Raw genomic sequence first — 11,382 nt, 5'->3', positions numbered from 1 at the left:
CAAGGGAGTTAGAATAACAAATGAGAGAAAAGTTTACACTGAGGTGGTCTGTGTCCTTCTGGTGGTGAGTCCTGGATGCTGAGTACGGAGACACGCTTTCAGGTCTGCCTCCACTCCTCGTGGGCTGCGTGGGGATCTGTAGGAGTGTGAACTCCCACAGTGAACGGAGACTCAGTTTCCCCACCGTTGTATAAGTAAGATAAGAGTAAACTGTCCCAAAAATGCTTACTAGCACTAAAGTCCTATGGATCCTGAATAATGTACATAGAAGCTGACACACAGTATCCACACATGCCTTATATTGATAGGCGTGGGGCCCCGTAGGTTCAAGGGTCCTATGTCTTCATAACCTTTCTTATAGCATTGTGCATTTTTCTTTGAGGTAGAAACAAATTTTATCTCCCTGAAATAGAAATGTATATAAGAACCACGTAGGGGTACCTGGGTGGCTCAGTCAGTTGGGCATCTGACTTTGGCTCAGGCTATGATCTCACGACTTGTAAGTTCAAGCCCCGCATTGGGCTCTGTGCTGACAGCTCGGAGCCTGGAGCCTACTTCGGATTCTGTATCTCCCCCTCTCTCTCTGCCCCTCCCTCACTCATGCTCTCTCTCTCTTAAATATTATAAAAAATAATCATGTATTCCAATACATCTGTATCATTAACAAGTTTTCTAGACATTTTAGACTAAAAAAAAAAATCCAAGGATCATATTTTGAGAAATTCTGGTCTAGACATACATGTCCCAAACTATTAACCAAGAAAGCAAAACACAGGAAAAGACACTTTCAATATTTGAAAAAAATTAATAATGAACATGCGACTTAAAATGGTTATTCTTAAACTGTGTCAAGTTTAAAAAATTCAGATTCCTGAGCCCTAATTTTTAACTCTTAAGAACTGTGGGAAGAGAGTGTAAGTGGCCCAGATACAGGTATATTTGCAAAGCTCCTAAGGCCATGCTGTTGATTGCCCAGGTCTGGAAACCACTGCTAGAAAGCAAAACCTCAGCAGCCAAGTCTGGCAAGTACGTCAGTCCCTCTCCTCAGTGCCCAGCAGAAGTAATTTCTCCTCTCACTTGTGAACATCTGTGATAATCATCATGGAGAGCCGGCTTGTTTGTTAATGGGGGCAAGAAAAGCTATTTACCTAGTTTGGAAGCCAAGGGAGAGCTTAATTAATGTCAGAGCAGATACGATTTCCTCCTCTCTCCTTGCCCTAGGAACTCACAGGGATAACGAGAGGATTTTTAATTAATGTTTGAAAAGCATTCTGAGATTCCTGGATGAGAGGTGCTGGAGAAGGGCACAACATGATTATTATTGTTATTAATAGTAGTAGTATTAATAGAAATAATGAAGTTCTCTAAAGTGACTTTTTAGAAAATTGATTATATCAATTGCCAGTGTGTTTTTGTGGCAAGAATTATTGGAGAATAAAGGAGAAAAGGGGGAAAAAAGTAAAAGAAAAGTAAAAATTGCTTTTTTTACCCATTAGAACTGGATAATATTTTGAAGTCCTAGCATGAGGACTCTATGACAAATTCTTCTTATAGTTTTCCATAGTAAACTAAAATACAATTATTAATTTCTATGTTCCCAGTGAAAGATTCTGAAAGAAAATAGTTATGAAGGAAAGAACCCAAGTTTGGAAAATAGATGTTCTGAATTTTGGGCTTATCATTGGCTATTTACTGGCTTAACATTAGTTATTTAACCTTGGGCAAGTCACATTATTTATATTTCTTTATTGGTGAAATAGGAAGATATTGAAATATGTTCTATCCAACTCACAGATTAATGAAAATGAATGGATATAAGTGTGGAAAATTTTTATGCCTGTAAGTTGTTAAATAGATGATGATGATGATGATGATGGCTACACCAAAATTCAAATTGTAAGATGGTAGAAATGAATGTACATTATTTATGATAAATTTTTTAAACATATCTTTAATTTATGAAGTAAAATTTTTCTACGAGGCTTACAATAAAAAGCAACTATAGGAAGCTTAGAAAGTTAAAGAGCTCTTCAAGTCTTAAAATGAAAAGCAGCTAATCCCTGCCCATCCCTTCTACTGTAGTTCTTATTCCCAGAGATATCTCTATATTGCCAATTATTTTGAACGAACTGCTATATCTAGCCTTGTACAAATGTTAAGATTATTTGTTTCCTATTATAATAGATATATTAATTATTTTATACTACCACCCACACTTACCCCCTCATTTCTACAAATATAATTACATTTACTCTCACTAAAATTAATATTTAATATTTACATAATTACTACTGCATAAATATTGTCTATTATTAACCAACCTAGTGTACTACTATTACATATGCCTTCTTATAACAACTCTTTGTTTTTCCTAGGGTTATTAATTGCCTACCATTTAAAAATTTGCTTACATTTCTATCAATTTCACACTAGGTTCATTCCACGAAGTCTTGCAGAACTCATAATGTCCTCTTAAAAGAGTAGTTTTACAACCTTGTCAAGTGCATCAGATAATATAGAACTTTTTTTTCCTAGACACCTGCCTCTCCTGTCTACTTACTGTAATTGAATAATACTATTTAAGAAACCATAAAAATAGTAGTGAATCCTTGGCTCTATGAATATAAGGCATGTGTGAAATCTGTGTATCAGCCTCTATGTATGTTGTTCCAAGATTCATAAGACTTTAGATCCAGTAAGCATTTTGTGGACAATTTATTCCTACCACATTTATTATATACAGGTGGGAGAACTGAATCTCTCCCACCAGTTCATTCTCTGGGATAGAGATCAGAAAATACATCTCTCGTTTTTTGTTTCACCTAAAATGCATGATTACTAATATTTCTGTTATTTATACTGTAAATGACAGGTAATAAAAAATTATCATCAAGAATACTATTCCTGGCAAAAATGTCCTTCAGAAATGAAGGGGGGATAAAGACATAACCAGATGAAGGAAGGAAGGAAGGAAAGAAGGAAGGAAGGAAGGAAGGAAGGAAGGAAGGAAGGAAGGAAGGAAGGAAAAAGCAAAAAGCTATGGAGTGTTTTTTTTTTTTTTACCACTAATCCTATCCTATAAGAAATGCTAAAGGAGTTCTTCAAGTTGAAGTGAAAGAACACTAAGTAACAACATGAAAATATATGAAAGTATAAAGCTCATTGGTAAAGGGAAACATATAGTGAAATTCACTGTAATAGTGTGTGTAAAGCATTTTTATCTCTAGTATAAAAGTTTAAAAACAACTACAGCTACGATAATTTGTTAATGGATACACAATATATAAAAAGATATAAAATATGAAGGAGAATTAAAATGGTAGAGTTTTGTATGAGATTAAAGATAAAGTGTTACAGGCTTAACATAGATTGTTATATTTAATAAGATACTATATGTAAGCCTCATAGTAACCACAAAGAACAAACCTATAGTAGATACACAAAAGGTAAAATGAAAGGAATTAAAGCATTCCACTAAATAAAAAGAAAGAAAGAAAAAGAAAAAAATCACAAAGGAAGACATCAAAAGAGAAGAAAAAGAACCAAGGAACTAAATAGTCAGAAATCATTAACAAAATAATAATAGTAATTTTCTACCTATCAAAAGTTACTAATATTTTACCTATGAAAAATTAAACGGATTAATTTTCCAATCAGAAGACACAGTGGCTGGATGGACTAAAAAACAAACAAAAACAAAAAACAAAACAAAACAAACAATATTCAACAATATATCCCATGCAAATGGTAACCAAAAGAGACTGAGTATGCACAGCAGTGACTCCACATATTTCAGATAAAGAAACCTTCAGCCAAATTTGTCACAAGAGACTAAAAAATGTACCTTTATTATGATAAATGATCAATTCATCAAGAGGATATAACAATTGTAAATATATATGTGTTCAACACTGGAGCATAATATTTAAAGCAAATATTGACAGAACAGAAGGCAATAAGAATAAATTTAATACTGAAATCATATCAAATATCTTTTATTACTACACAGAGTATGAAACTAGAAATCAATAACAGGAAAAAAACTGAAAAATTTGCAAATACATGGAAACTAAACACCACATGCCTGAATAACCAATGGGTTAAAGAAGAAATCAAAAGTAAAATAAGAAAGAATCTTGAAACTCATAAAAATGAAAATATAACACTAAAATTTACAATGAAGCAAAAGCAGTTCTAAGATAAAAGCTTATAGTAATAGATGCCTAAATTAAGAAAAATAAAAGATCTCAAGTAAACAACCACACTTTACAGCTCAAGGAATTAGAAAAGAGGAACAAAGTAAGCCCATAGTTAGCATGAGGGAAAAAATAATAAACATTAGAGCAGAAATAAATGAATTAGAGACCAGAAAGAAAATTAACAAAATTAAGCAAGTTTATTGAAAAGATAAGCAAAATTCACACACTGTTAGCTAGACTAATCAAGAATTAAAAGGATTCAAAAAAATTATAAATGAAAGAGGCAACATTAGAACTGACATCACAGAAATATAATAAATTATAATAAGCTACTCTGAATGTTAACAAATAGGACAACCTAGAAGAAAATTAATAAATTCCTAGAAACATACAACCTATCAAGACTAAATCAGGAAGAAAAATCTGAACAGACCAATAACAAGGAGATTGAATCAGTAATCAAAAACCTCCCAACAAAGAAAAGTCCACCATTTGATGACTTCACTGGGGAATTCTACCAAACATTTAAAGAAGAATTAATATAATACCTTCTCAAACTCTTCCAAAAAATTAGAGGAGGGAACATTTCTAAACTAATTTTATAAATCCAGCATTACCAGGACACCAAAGCCAGATAAAGATGCTATAGGAGAAGAAAACTAGAGTAAACAGCTCCAATGAGCATTGATGCAAAAATTCTCAACAAAATACTAACAAATAAAATTTGGCAGCACACTAAAAGGATCACACACCATGAACAAGTTGAGATTTATTCCTGGGATACAAGGATAGTTGAACACGTGCAAATAAATAAACCTGATACACCACATTATTAGAATAAAAGATGAAATTCATACAATTCTCTCAATACATGCAGAAGGAACATCTGAAAATAAATCCAAATCCTTTCATAATAAAAGCTCAACAAAATGGGTGTAGAAGAAACATATAAACAAATATAATAAAGCTACAATTGACAAACTATAATACTCAGTGAAAACCTGAAAGCTTTTCCTCTAAAACCAACAAGAGAAGGGTGCCCACACTCACCATTCCTATTTAATATAGTGATAGAAATCCAACCGAGAGTAGTTAGGCAAAGAAAAAAAAGGACATCAGAATTGGAAAGGAAGAAGTAGAATTCTCTCTGTTTGATGATGGCATGATTGTATACATAGAAAACCCTAAAGATTTAACCAAAATAAATATTAGGACTAATACTTGAATTCTGTAAAATGCAGAATACAAAATAAGCATACAAAAATCAGTTGCATTTCTTGCACTAGGAACAAACTATCTGAAAGAAAAATAAAGAAATGACATCATTTACAATAAGATAAAAAAAACAATCAAATACTTAGAAAAAATTTTAACCAAAAACACAAAAGATGTGTACACTGAAAATTGTAAGATATTGATGAAACAAATTCAAGGAGACAGAAACAAATGGAATGATATCTCATGTTCATGGATTGAAAAAATTAAGATTTTTTATTTTTTAATTAAAAAAAAATTTTTTTGAGAGACAGAGAGAGACAGCATGAGCAGGGGAGGGTCAGAGAGAGAGGGAGACACAGAATATGAAGCAGGCTCCAGGCTCTGAGCTAGCTGCTAGCACAGAGCCGATGCGGGGCTCGAACCCACAAACTGAGATCACGACCTGAGCCAAAACTGGAAGCCGGATGCTTAACCAACTGAGCCACCCAGGCGCCCCAAGACTTTTTTTTAAAGGGGAGAATGTTTTTATTTCATGTTTTTAAAGTCTTGACATACAAGAGGTAAACCAAACTGCAAGCAAAAACTTTAACTATATATGCAGACAGAACAGAAACCACTATAAAAACGTCAGGCCTTTATCCATAACTTCAGAATTGGGGAGTCTAATCTTAAAAAAAGTAAAGAGTTCCGTTCAGCACTTACTTAATTCCCTTATTTAGTGGTATACCCAGAGTTTAAGAATTAGCTCTTAGTTCTGGCATACTCAGTACATCTGATCTTGCTTACTGAAATAGGATCTTCGTACTTTATTCTCAGAACATCTTAAAACTCAAGGCAAAGCTTTTCTTTCAAGGCTGTGGGAAGTATTTCTCATTCATGTCTGATTCATAGTTTCTTAAAGCATAAAGATCGTTTTTATTATTTCATCATCTATATGCTAGATTCTAATATTCTTTTTGATGGTGATCTATTCAATGACAGAAACTTACTATAAAAAAATTCCTTCCTTCTCTATTTTGTAAACCAAATTTTAAAGGAAAAATGTTTGAAGTGACAGGAAAACATTTTTATGACATAAGCTACTGCTCTAAGCTGCTAGCATGAGCAAAAAGTACAAATTGTTAACCTTCAGGTAGTCCATGTTTGCAACAAATGCATACATATTTTAAATATATTTTCTTCTGCAATAAAAATTAAGATAATCCCCAATTTAACAGCTTTTGAAGATGTTAACATTATGAATAAAATATATTAACTTCCCCCGAATGTTCAGTAATAAACTGAACCCCAACTTACCTACCCCCATGACATAAAAGTGATCTAAAGTGGATCAAAGTGCATAACAAGTTCATATGAAAAATGTTTCTTCATATGCTCTTTTACTAAAGCAATCAATGCAAAATGAATGTAAAAGCTTGTTTTATGCTTCAAGATGTAGGTAACCTCCAAATAATCACAACTTTTAAGATCTGAAATCCAGTGCTACAGTATGCAAATATAGTAGGGTCTCCTAAAAGGGCAAACTTTTTAAAAAGGGCCTAAATATCAGTAATAATTACATTCTCCATAATCTTTTATCTAAAACTTCAAAGCCATCAATCTCTTTCAGTGCTCTGAATGAGCAATCAATATAGTTCTACTTATTCAAGTTTAAAACTAAATTTCTCCTCTCTCAGTATGGAAGCACAAATGCAATAGACAATAAAAGGTATTTTGTCCACCACCCTAAGCCTACAGATATGGAAATCATCTACAACTCAGTCTCACTGTGTCATCATCGATTCACCTTCTTCACCAGTAGCATCCTGGGAAATGTGAAGGTCTTCAAGCATCTCAGCCAGACTAATTCAAGGTGCTCTTTCATCATCTATGTCACTCTCCACAGGAATGGTTGAGTCTCTATAAATGTTTACATTTTTTCTAATTGCCTCATCATCTTCAAGATCTTCAAGGAAATCTTGGTATTGCCTTTCATCATCTGTATCCATGTTTTCTCTATCTCTTGCAAGCTCTTTCAGTTTCCAGTTTCTACGACGCTGACGTTTGGTATGGTCATAGCTCTTCTTGATTAATACCACATCTGGGACTCTATCTGAGTTCATTTTGTTGACATACTCATCATTTAAGTTGCAGTTGGCCAAATCAAATCCCAATACCAGGTCTCCAGGATTTAGAAGATGTCCCAAATGTGTGCGACAAAAGTACTGTTTATCTGTATTCATTTTGGATGTTTTCTGTACCCAGACTTCCCCAAGGGTATGCTTTTTTGATATCATTCCAGCACCTGCATTGCGTTTTCCATCACAATAAATTCCTCCAGCTGTTTGGGATGGCATAAACTATTGAAAGGATTACTCCAGAAAGTGCTTCCATCAATATCCGCAACTTGAAGGGTATTTGGATCTATCAGATGGATGGCACTGGTTACTCGAATACACACACAAATCTGGTTCATATTTCCCAGGCTTTGTGCCAGTCTTGGAGACAGACAAACAACATTATCCTTGCAAATTGGAACAATTTCCACAGAAAAAGTGCTTTTGTAATTGTATGTGTTACTGTGGATAGCCTGAGAGATCAGTCTCTGTGAGGCTTTGTGTCTACAGGGAACTGTACATTGAAGAAATTCTACCCTCTTCCGAGCATGCTGTTTTGAGGAATAATAGAAATCCAGACCATCATGAATTTCTTTGATACGAAGTGTATTCTGATGCATTCCATATTTCAAAATCACTGTTCCAGATAGTAGAAAGTTTTTTTGTGCAAAGTCTTTTGCCTCAATTGAACCACAGCCTTCCAGAAGTCTTTAGCTTCTACTCTGTGGCAATCTCCACACATCTGGAGCTGAACAACATAATCCACCACAAACACCTGCTGAAGGATAGCACCATTCATCACCTCTTTCTGAATAGTCAGTTTAACTTTAAGTCTCTTAGAATGGGGCTCAGTCCAAACAAAACCTGCCTCTACAAGCCGCACCTTACTCAGAGGGGCTTTGATTTTTTTTCAAACACAAAGCAAGAAGTTCCCTGGATTCTAATGCACACTGTATCCAAGTTCCTGGTGGCTGGAAATATCTCTGACACTGCTTGCAGAAAGACAAGCAGACCTGCTTCGGAATGCCTTGGCTGATGTCTACTTTACTTCGCAAACAGGCCACACAAATATTGGCAGGATTTGGACTGATTGGGACACCACACTCGCAGCACAAGATGTGTCCAGGGGTGCGGTCGGTGGATTCCGTCATATACTCCATGTCTCTGGGCACCTTAAAGTCTCTGGGACAGACCCAGTTTTGCAGGGAAACTGCGAGAAAACAGTCCCCGTCACCTCCTGGGCGACCACCACAGCAAACGCCAACAAGACGAAAATCTCGTGAGACCGCCCCAAGATTTTTTAAATGCCCATACTACCCAAAGTCGTCTATAAATTCAAGGCAATCCGTATCAAAATCCAAATTTTTCACAGAAATAAAAAAAATCCTAAAACTTGTACAGAATAATAAAAGATCCCAAACAGAACAATTCTGAGAAAGAACAAAGCGGGAGGCATTAAGCTCCTGATTTCAAGCTATAATCCAAAACTACAGTAATAAAACAGTATGGTACTAAGATAAAAACAGTCTCATGCATCAATGGAACAAAACTGCAGAAATAAAACTATGCACATATGGTCAACTAATATTTAACAAGGGAGCCAAGAATGCTCAGTTTGGAGAAGACAGTCTTTTCAATGAATTATGCTAGGGAAACTGGATATTATTATGTAAAAGAGTAAAATTGGACCCCAGTCTTAAGCACTCATCAAAGTTAACTCAAAACAGATCAAGGACTTAAGACTTCAATGTAAAACTCCTAGAAGAAAACATAGAGAAAAAGTTCTTTGACATTGGTCTTGGAAACTATTTTTTTGTATATGACACCAAAAGCCAAAAAAAAAATTAAATAAAAATTTAAAAAAGTGGGATGATATCAAATGAGAGAGGTCAAATCCCTACAGAATAGGATATTTATAAGCCATATATATGGTAGGGGGTTAATATCAAAAATATATTAGGAACTCAAAATTTAACAGCACAAAAAATATAATACAATCATAAAATGGGCAAAATACCTACAGACATACAAATGACTTACAGGTACCTAGAAAGATGCTCAACATCACTAATCATCATGGAAATGAAAATCTAAGCCATGAGTTACCACCTTGCACCTGTTAGAATGACTATCATCAAAAAGACATGAGATAACAAATGCTGGCAAAGATGTGGAGAAAAGGAAACCCTAGTGCGCTGCTAGTGGGAATGTGAACTGGTACAGCCACTATGGAAAACAGCAAGGAGTTTCTCAAAAAACTAAAAATAAAACTTTTAATGATCCAGCAATCCCACTTCCGGGTGCATTTCTGAGAGAAATAAAATCGCTATCTCAAAGAGGTATCTGGGCTCCCAGGTTTAATGCAACATTACTCACAATAGCCAAGACATGGAAACAACTTAAGTGCATATTTTTACCAGTGTAAAAATGTGTATTTTTACAGTGGGATATTATTCAGACACAAAAACAGAAAGAAATTCTGTGATTCACAAAAACATTGGTGGAATTTGGGGGCATTACACTGTGTGATTACACAGAGAAACACAAATACTCTATGGATCTAAAAAAGCCAAACTCATAGAAACAAAGAGTAGAATAGTAGTTGCCAGGGTCTGGAAGTTAGAAAAAATGAAGAAATGTTGGTCAGAGAGTATAAACTTCCAGGTGTAGACAAATAAGTTCTGGAGGATCTAATGTAAAGCACGATGACTATAATTAACCATACTGTATTACACCCTTGAAGGTTGCTAAGAGACTACATCTCAGATGTTCTCACAACAAAAGAAAATGGTAATTATGTGGAGTGATGGTTCTGTTAACTAACCTTATTGTGGTAATTATTTTGCAATATATACATGTATCAAATTATCACACTGTATACTCTAAACTTACATAATGTTACATATCTATTATATCTCAATAAAGTTGGGGGAAATTTTATTATGAAGCTACAGTAATCAAGACAACATGGTACTCATATAAGGAGAGACATATATAGCAATGAAATAGACGTGAGAGTCTTGAAACCATTCCTTATATTTGTGATCAACTGACTCTTGGCAAGGGTACCAGGTCAATACAATGATGGGGGGGGCGGGGGAAGGAAGCAAACGGTACTGAAAATAACTGGACATTCTCATGCAAAAGAATGAATTTAGACCCTTACCTCACAAAACATGCAAATATTAAAGTCTATTGAAATTGTTCAAAGACTTAAACAGAATTGCTAAAACTATAAAACTCTAGCCTTCAGAATAAATCTCTTTAACTTGGATTTGGCAATGGCTTGAAAATTACACCAAGAGCACAAACAAAGGAAAAACTACAACAGATTATACTTTATTTAAATTAAATGCTTTATGCAAAAATGCCCTATCAACAGACTAATTGTAGTGACCATTTCACTGTATTTACAAATATTGAATCATTATATGACTAAAACTAATATATGTCAATTATACCTCAATTTTTTAAAAGCCCACTATCAAAGGAGTAAAGAGATGATCCTCAGAAAGAAAATATTTACAGATCTACACCTGATAGATGTCTTGTATGCAGAATATATAAAGAACTCACAAATCAACCACTAAATGATGAAAAACCCAAGCAAAAAACTTGAATAAATATTTCCCCAAGGGAGATATTCTCCCTAGGAATGCTCAATATCATTAGTTATCATAAAAAGGCAAATCAAAACTAGGAGATACCACTTCACATCCACTAAGATTGCTAAAATAAAAAAGACCAATCATAACAAGTGCCTTGCCAGCAAAGATATAGAAAAATTGGAAACCTAATACATTGTTCTTGTAAAATGATGCAACCACTTTGGAAAACAGTTTGGCAGTCCTTCAAACAGCTAAACATAG

At 34.3% G+C, this 11,382-nt stretch overlaps 1 pseudogene; it reads right to left on the bottom strand.

The window, feature by feature from the left end:
• Nucleotides 1-7,137: 7,137 nt before the first annotated feature.
• Nucleotides 7,138-8,673, bottom strand: LOC115276114 (annotated as a pseudogene).
• Between the last annotated feature and the right edge of the window lie 2,709 nt (nucleotides 8,674-11,382).

The sequence above is a fragment of the Suricata suricatta genome, chromosome 13, assembly GCF_006229205.1.
Source record: "Suricata suricatta isolate VVHF042 chromosome 13, meerkat_22Aug2017_6uvM2_HiC, whole genome shotgun sequence".
NCBI classification, from domain to species: domain Eukaryota; kingdom Metazoa; phylum Chordata; class Mammalia; order Carnivora; family Herpestidae; genus Suricata; species Suricata suricatta.
Note: the sequence above shows the minus strand (reverse complement) of the source record. Positions and strands in the feature narration are given on the sequence as shown.